At 29.4% G+C, this 9368-nt stretch overlaps 1 protein-coding gene across 1 annotated transcript in view; it reads left to right on the forward strand.

The window, feature by feature from the left end:
• Positions 1-7726: 7726 nt before the first annotated feature.
• LOC111683328 overlaps positions 7727-9368 on the forward strand; it is a 97503-nt gene continuing 95861 nt past the window's right edge. The window contains exon 1 of the mRNA XM_046945440.1: positions 7727-7886. The gene's annotated coding sequence lies outside the window, so the exon portion shown is untranslated. The remainder of the gene's footprint in view (positions 7887-9368) is intronic.

The following is a 9368-nucleotide window of genomic DNA, read 5'->3' on the forward strand; positions in this document are numbered from 1 at the left end:
CATATAGACAGCACCATTCCATTTTTGGCCGACTTTTTAAATATGAAAATATATCTATATACAAATTGACATAATATTAAATATTTTTTAAAAAAATTTGAAAAAAAACTATACTGATTTCGAAAATTTGAAATACGGATTTGAGACCTTTGGACCCATAGCTATCTAATTTTCAGGTCATATAGACAGCACCATTCCATTTTTGACCGACTTTTCAAATATGAAAATATATCTTTATACAAATTGAAATAATATTAAATATTTTTTAAAAAATTTTGAAAAAAAAGCTATACTGATTTAAAAAATTTTAAATACGGATTTGAGACCTTTGGACCCGTAGCTATCTAATTCTCAGGTCATACAGACAGCACCATTCCATTTTTGGCCGACTTTTCAGTTATGAAAATATATCTACATACATGTTGACATAATATTATAAATTTTTTAAAAAATTTTCAAAAAAAAGCTATACTGATTTCGAAAATTTGAAATAAGGATTTGAGACCTTTGGACCTATAGCTATCTAATTTTCAGGTCATATAGACAGCACCATTCCATTTTTGGCCGATTTTTCAGTTATGAAAATATATCTACATACAAGTTGACATAATATTATACATTTTTAAAAAAATTTTGAAAAAAAGCTATACTGATTTCGAAAATTTGAAATACGGATTTGAGACCTTTGGACCCATAGCTATCTAATTTTCAGGTCATATAGACAGCACCATTCCATTTTTGGCCGATTTTTCAGTTATGAAAATATATCTACATACAAGTTGACATTTTTAAAAAAATTTTGAAAAAAACTATACTGATTTCGAAAATTTGAAATACGGATTTGAGACCTTTGGACCCATAGCTATCTAATTTTCAGGTCATATAGACAGCACCATTCCATTTTTGGCCGACTTTTCAAATATGAAAATATATCTACATACAAGTTGACATAATATTATACATTTTTTAAAAAATTTTCAAAAAAAGCATAGCTATCCAATTTTCAGGTCATATAAACAGCATCATTCCAATTTTGTCCGATTTTTCAGTTATAAAAATGTCTCTATATATTAGTTAATGTTTAACATTAAAAAAATGCTATGCATAATTTAAAAATTTTGAATATGTCTTTGGAACCATGGTTATGGAGAATAAAATATTTAGAAATTTTTATTTTATTTTTTTGTCTAAAAGTTAATTCTGTTAAATTTACTCTTACTCTGTTAACTTAACTTAGTAAAATTGCAAAACAGAAAACGTAGCTAACTTCCGTAGCTAACTTCACAATATTCTGTTAATTTAGCAGTATTTGAGTAACATGCATGTTAACTTGCCAAACTAACATTTTTTGAAAAAAAAACGTAGCTAACTTTCGTAGCTAACTTCACACACTTATTATTATATCAAAACAAAAGGAACAACAATAACGCTAAACGAAATAAAACACACAAAGGAAGGAAATATACAAAACGAACGACTCAAAATTGACTATTCCCAGAAAACTGGTTTGTGGGTTAACCAAGAACAAAAAAAAAAACGGTTAACCGAAATGTACGGAAATCTATTAAATATACTTATATTTATTTGGATGAGAATATTTTGGGAAATATTATGAATTGCTGAATAACATATTTGCACTTTTTAGGTAAGCTATGTACAGTAATATATCATAAGAAAGCAATCTTATTAGATCTGAAGCTGCAATTGATTAGTTAGGTACATGGAAATAGTCAGCGGAGGGATAAATTGACCTTGCTATACATATATGATACTATTTATGTATGTCCTAAATATGAGAAAAATAATAACTGTATTTTTAAAAAAAAATGTCTGCATTCTTTTTTGAAATTGGTCTCAAAACTTCCGTTTTTGAGAGCTTGTCGAGAAAAAAATAATGAAATTTTCAGAGGTTGTCTTGGATTTTTGCTCATATCTCCGTTATTTACCGACCGATTTTGCTGATTTTAAATAGCGATCTTCTCAAAAGCATGTCTAATAGAATTATTGAAGATTCGGATCTCGCCGATATCTGGAATCCTCTAAAAACTGATTTTAACAGACAGACAGACGGACATGGCTTAATCGACTCCGCTATCTATAGGGATCCAGAATATACATACTTTGTAGGGTCGGAAAATTATATTATAGAAATTACAAACGGAATGACAAACTTATATATACCCTTCTCACGAAGGTGAAGGGTATAAAAATGAAGAGAGCCATACGACTGTAAAATTTTCCGTTCGTATTCTCTCTCAATGTGTGATGGTTCTATTACATAATGCGTTTACACGATCCCATCCGTACTCTTCTACACAAAATTTTGACAGATCATATTACTTGTGTGATCATGTAAAGCCGGCTTTATATGGTGTACACTGGATGATACTAAATTTTCAATAAACCATACGCCAATTTAGTTTCATATGAACAGTGCTGCCAGATTAAGAGATTTAGGCCCAAATAGGGGATTTATTATAGCAATTGGGGATATAAAATTTGGTATGATGATCTGGGGATTTGTAGGGTATGATCAACACTTTTGGGGATAAACATTTTTAATAATTTTTAGCTTTTTTATTTAAAACACAACTAAAAGTTGTTAAAGTAAATGCAAAAATATTTTTTTTAACTATTCGAGAATTTTGTACAAGGAAATTTAACACATATCTGAACATTTTGAGAACACTGGGCGATCTTTCGTTAGGGGGACCTCTTATATGAATTAAATATGAAAATTCATATAGGTTTTAGGCATATCCACTGGATATCATACATTATATTAAATTTTAATTTTTCGGGCTATATTATTATATCAAAACAAAAGGAACAACAATAACGCTAAACGAAATAAAACACACAAAGGAAGGAAATATACAAAACGAACGACTCAAAATTGGCTATTCCCAGAAAACTGGTTTGTGGGTTAACCAAGAAAAAAAAAACGGTTAACCGAAATGTACGGAAATCTATTAAATATACTTATATTTATTTGGATGAGAATATTTTGGGAAATATTATGAATTGCTGAATAACATATTTGTACTTTTTAAGTAAGCTATGTACAGTAATATATCATAAGAAAGCAATCTTATTAGACCTGAAGCTGCAATTGATTAGTTAGGTACATGGAAATAGTCAGCGGAGGGATAAATTGACCTTGCTATACATATATGATACTATTTATGTATGTCCTAAATATGAGAGAAATAATAACTGTATTTAAAAAAAAAAAAAATGTCTGCATTCTTTTTCGAAATTGGTCTCAAAACTTCCGTTTTTGAGAGCTTGTCGAGGAAAAAAGTAATGAAATTTTCAGAGGTTGTCTTAGATTTTTGCTCATATCTCCGTTATTTACCGACCGATTTTGCTGATTTTAAATAGCTGATTTTAAAGCATGTCTAATAGAATTATTGATGATTTGGATCTCGCCGATCGTCTTTATTGAAAATATATATATATTTTCAATAAATTGTCCGCAAGAATATATATATTATATATATATATATATATATATATATATATATATATATATATATATATTATATATATATATATATATATATATATATTATAATATATATATATATATATATATATATAATATATATATATATATTATATATATTATATATATATATATATATATATATATATATATATATATATATTCTTGCGGACAATAGGACCATAATTGGCCTCATATAAGGTTCCGTTTAGAAAATTACTGAATAGCTGATTACTGCCTTACAAATGGGAAAATAGCGATGAAATTCGACACACATAACTTTCATGCAAGTCAATATCTCTTAACCAATTTTTGTTTATATCGGTCCATAATTGACCCTATCCCCCCATATAACGTCCCCTTCAGAAAATGCCTTTAACGCTCATTACTCTCTTAAAAAAGTGTAGCGATTAAATTTAACATAAATAAGTTTTTTACTAGCCAAAACCTCTCTATGAAATTTCATGTGGATCGATCCATAATTGACCCTACCCCTCATATAAAGACCCTCCATAAAATTACTATAACGCTCATTACTGGCTTAAAAATACGACTAAAGCGATGAAATTTAACAGAAGTAAGTTTTATAGTAGCCAAAATCTCTTTACCAAATTTCCCAGAAATAAGTTTTATACTAGGCAATCACCAAATTTTATGTGATCGGTCCATAGCTGACCCTACCCCCCATAAGAAGTCTCCCCTTAAAATTTCTTTAAATGCTCATTACTGGCTTAAAAATAGGATTATAGCAATGAAATTACACAGAAGTAAGATTTATACAAGTCAAAATTTACCAAATTTTATGTGGATCGGTTCACAATTGACCCTTACCCACATATAAGGCCCCCTTCAGAAAACAACTTTAACGTTAATTATTGGCGTAAAAATACGAATATAGCGAAGAAATTTGACATAAGTATGTATCTTAGGAACCAAAACCTTTCCACCAAATTTTATGTGGATCGGTCTATAATTGACCCTACCCCAAATATAAGGTCCCCCCCATAAAAATTCTTTAACGCTCATTACGAGTATAGCGATGAAATATCACAGAAGTAAGTTTTTCACAAGCCAAAATCTCTTTACCAAATTTTATGTGGAACAGGCCTTAATTGACCCTAACCCCAACATAAGGTTCCTATCAGAAAAATACTTTAAGGCCCATTACTGGCTTAAAAATACGAATATAGTAATAAAATTCGACTCAATTAAGTTCCTTGCCAGTCAAAAACTCTTAACTTAATTTAATGTGGATCGAGCCTTAATTGACCTACCGCCATATAATGTCCCCATCAAAAAAACGAGTAAAGCGATGAAATTCGATATAAACCTGACCTGTAGGAACCAAGATAGCCCAGGAAAATGACGCGAAAAATACGAATACCGCAATGCAACTCGACATAAAACAATTTTGATTTAAAATCTCACTACCATATTTTATGACTTTAATGCTCCTTAATAGCTTCAAAATACAAGTAGATCGATGAAATTTTAAACAAATAAGGAACTGAAATCTTCCTACAGACTTTTATAAGAATTGGTCCATATATGTATATATAAATACCCCTACTCGCTATAAAAATTAGCACTGTCAATAGTAAAACCCCTATTAATGGACCTCTTTCAAATGTTACCCTGATGTTCTCATTAATATCGATGTATAATAATAAAATATTCAAAATATCAATGTTCATTTATATATCAGTGATTTGATGGTGGGTATAAAAGATTCGGCATAGCCGAATATAACACTCTTACTTGTTTAATTTTCTAAAATATTCAACCTAGGAACATTAATTTTAACATATATGATCTGAATAATATTCTGTAAATGGGGACATTTTGGTACTTTTCTATTTTTCAAATGGTACGTTTTTATAATGGTTAACCGGAACACACACAGATATTAAATGAGAATTTATTGAAAGAGATTTATGTACTTTTTCGTTTTTCCGATGGTTCATTTTAATATTTTTATGATATTGAACATAGATATTTGTTATGTTTAATAATAATTCCGAATATTTATTTACTTCGCAAATGATATTGTAGATTGAGAAAAACTAACTGTTCAGTAACGTATTTATGACTACAAAGAATAATAAGAACGAGATAATAAAGAATAAAAAGAAGTTTATCTCATGAAGTTGCCAGATGGTTAAACTCCTATGTATTTGTTAGGGTTGCCGTAACATCTCCCTTCTTAAGTTGAAGACGGGCTTCTTGACTGCGTCTATACTGGTTGTCTTCGAGCGGTGATACGTCTAGGAACACTGTTTGGAGGAGAAGTAGTTGGAGGTGTAGAAAGGGTTTCCTTCGCTGATGAATTAAGTATATTAAATTCTTCCATTAGAACGTGGAGAGGTAACTTTTCATTAGATGTTATCTGTCTCAATCATTTGATTTGTGGCGCCAGCCAGTATTCATGTAATGCAGTATTCTCTGAAGTGTTTTGTCCTTTTCGGTACTTTTCACAATCATGTTATGGGTAACAGGAAGCACTGACAAAGACTCATTAAGATCGTTTTCGAAATCCTTTTCCAGATTTATTGAAGCTGTAATGTAATCATCTGATGGCTTTTCATGGGAGCTTATGAGCCTTAAGAGGACATCCGCATGGCCAAAGTCCTGAGTGTTGTGTATTTGTATGGGTAAAGTTGGATTATAATGCGTAAGAAGCTAATCCGAAGTCAGAATGTTCTTAAATTCGTCAAGGGCATTTTGGCATTCTGATTTCCAATTAAAAATGGAGTCCTTTTTAAGAAGATCGTCCAATGGTTTTCTTAACTTCTTCATATTAGGCACATATTTACTATAATGATTAATGGATCCTAACAGCGATCTTACCTCCGATATGCTTTCAGGTACTTTAAGGTCCTGGATTGCCTTAATTTTTTCCGGATCTGGACGAACGCCAACAGAGTCTAATATTTGGCCAAGATATTTAATCTGATTTTTAATAAATTTACATTTTTCAAATTTGAGTCGAAAACCAAACTCGTCAATCCGCTGTAGTACTTTTTGAAGATTTACTTTATGATCGGACAAGTCTTTGCTGGCTAACATGATGTCATCAATGTACGCTTTGGCACCTTAAATGCCTGCACTTGGTTTGACATCTTCCTCCATAGTAATGATACTCTGCATGTATCATCAAGTGTATCAGCCTCCCGTTCGAAAACATGACTGTATCGATTATACCACGATTCGAAAACTAGGCCACTTTCCGGCTCATATGTGAAATTAATCATTAAATTCGCCAATGATTCCATGATAGTAGCTTTCATTGTACATGGTTCATTTTTGACATTTGCTGAACCTGCTCCTTTTGCAACGCAAAATTGAGTTAGTTGAAACAATAATTCCGTTTGTCTGTCTATAGAAGTTTGTTGATCTGCGAGCAATTTTACGATTTTCTCGTCAGACGTTGTTGTTCTGTTCATGTACGTGTGATCAATAATACAAATCATCAGGATTTTTCTTATTCACGATCCTCGTCGCCACAATTGTTATGTTTAATAATAATTCAGAATATTTATTTGCAAATGCTATTGAACATTGAAAAAAACTAACTGTTCAGTAACGTATTTATGAGTACAAAGAATTATAAGAACAAGATAATAAAGAATAAAAGGAAGTTTATCTAATGAAGTTGCCAGATGGTTGAACTCCTATGCATTTGTTAGGGTCGCGTTACAATTTTGAAAATAAAATTTAAATTGTAGGGATCTTAGTGAATGAGAGTCTACTGAAAGGGACTGTTAGTACTTTTTTATTCATCAAATTATATTTTTCGAATTGTATATAATATTAAACACAGAAACATAAAGTTTTTGATTAAATGATAATCTATTAGAGGTATTTTACAGTACTTTTCTTCAAATATTACTTTCGAAATTTTTTATAATGTGGAAGCTAAATGAATTAAACTAAAAATGCAAGCTTCTTACTGAATGCGAATATAATATTCAATTTTAATCAATTTTAATTTTTTATAAAAGTAAACTAAATTTTGTATGTATTTTATTTAAGTTAGGGTAGCGAAGCACCCAGGGTATGCAAGTTTAATATATATGGCATACAATTAAAGCTATATATTTTAAAAGTGTATTTATTTTAAAACATCAAAACAAATCTGAAATAAAAATTTAATTTAAACCCCCCTATTGAAGAAATGTTATAAATTTTGAAATTCGCCATTGCAATGTTCTTAAACTTTTTATAGGATGTGCAAATTTTCTGTCGGCATAAGGTATTATAGAGTTCCATAGGCTAATAGATCTGACAACAAATGTCCTCTTAATAATTGACGTATAATAACGAGGAGAAACTAATGCATGTGTTCGCGAAGACGTACTAATGTGAAAAAAATTTTGAAGTAAGTAACAATCCTGTATTAACAAAGCATTGAAATTTTTAAAATCAAACCAAGTTTAATGGTTTTTATATAATTCTGAAATCATTCTCATTAAAAATTATAATTTTTAGTCAAAAAAGCATTGCAGGCCAGACAGCAGAAAGTCGATAAAAAAGAACACTCCATGAATAATTGGGTGCCTCAAAAAAGTTATAGAAAATGCGATATGGTACTTTAAAGACTGTGAAGGAAAAAATTTAATTGCCCAAAGAACATTTGAAATGTTCCCTTGAGCAGAAATCGAAATATTTTGTGTTTAGATAAAAAAGTAAATTTATTTAATTCTGATATGATCCGTATAGCTGTACGTAGACGTTCTAACACTGGATTTTGTCCCTTATATACTATAAATGTCATTGAACATTGTGACGGCTACGTAATGCCATGAGGTTATTTTTCTTCTTTGGAACATGATCCATATTCTGGATTGAAGGATGATTGGACTATAAAAATACCATAATGAGAAATAGCAATTTTAAAGGAGATTCCCACTATGGTGTCTTTAAAAATTTTTTACATGACTTCATAGTTCTTTTTCCAAAAAGAGGTGTTATTTCTTATTTTTTCTTGATATTTTTTGGTTCAAACTTATGTATTACTGCATTTTATACTATTTTCTTGAACCAAGAAATTATTTCAACAACTTTCATGTGTTTTCTTAAGGGTGCATAAATAAATGATAGAGTCTTATAGATTATTTTTAAAATTAAGTAAATTACATACATTACATACATTAAATACGAAAACAGTGTTCATTATATACATTAGACCGACTCAATGGTGCTTGAGTTACCCCACTCAAAATATTCTCTGTAATGTAATATGATGTTACCCAAAATGAAGGTTTTAAAATTTTATAACTGTAGTTTACAGCTGACCCTATTTTTATGCTTAAAAGATGTTTTTAAGCATCTGGCAATGCTTTGCAAATCATTTTAAAAATATTCATATTTTTAAAAATATCATAATTTTCTTTTAATTTCGAAAATTTTATGTGTAATTATATATATTTTAAATTATAAATTTAAACCATAAGAAATTATGTATTTTTTCCTAATTTCTGTGTGTTTACAAAGTTTAAAGAAATTTAAACAATAATCATCACATATCAGACTTGATTTCCAAAGACTGATAAAATAAAACTTAAATTGCCTTTAAAAGAACAGTTGACGAATTTCAAAATATAAACAGGTTTGTGCATGATTTTGATTAAAACAAAAATAAATTTCCGTCAGTTATTGATGCTTTTTGCTTTAGTTTTTCATTTTTATATATTTAATACATGTATTCATAAAAAATAAATTATATTTTTTTAATATCTTACAATGTTGAAAAACAAATATTTTCCTCTATAGAACTCGAAAACAACAGAAAATATGTAGTGTCACGAAAACCAATGATAAAGCATAAAATGATAAACCGTACATAAAACAGATTACTATG

The sequence above is a fragment of the Lucilia cuprina genome, chromosome X (genome assembly GCF_022045245.1).
Source record: "Lucilia cuprina isolate Lc7/37 chromosome X, ASM2204524v1, whole genome shotgun sequence".
Classification (NCBI taxonomy): Eukaryota; Metazoa; Arthropoda; class Insecta; order Diptera; family Calliphoridae; genus Lucilia; species Lucilia cuprina.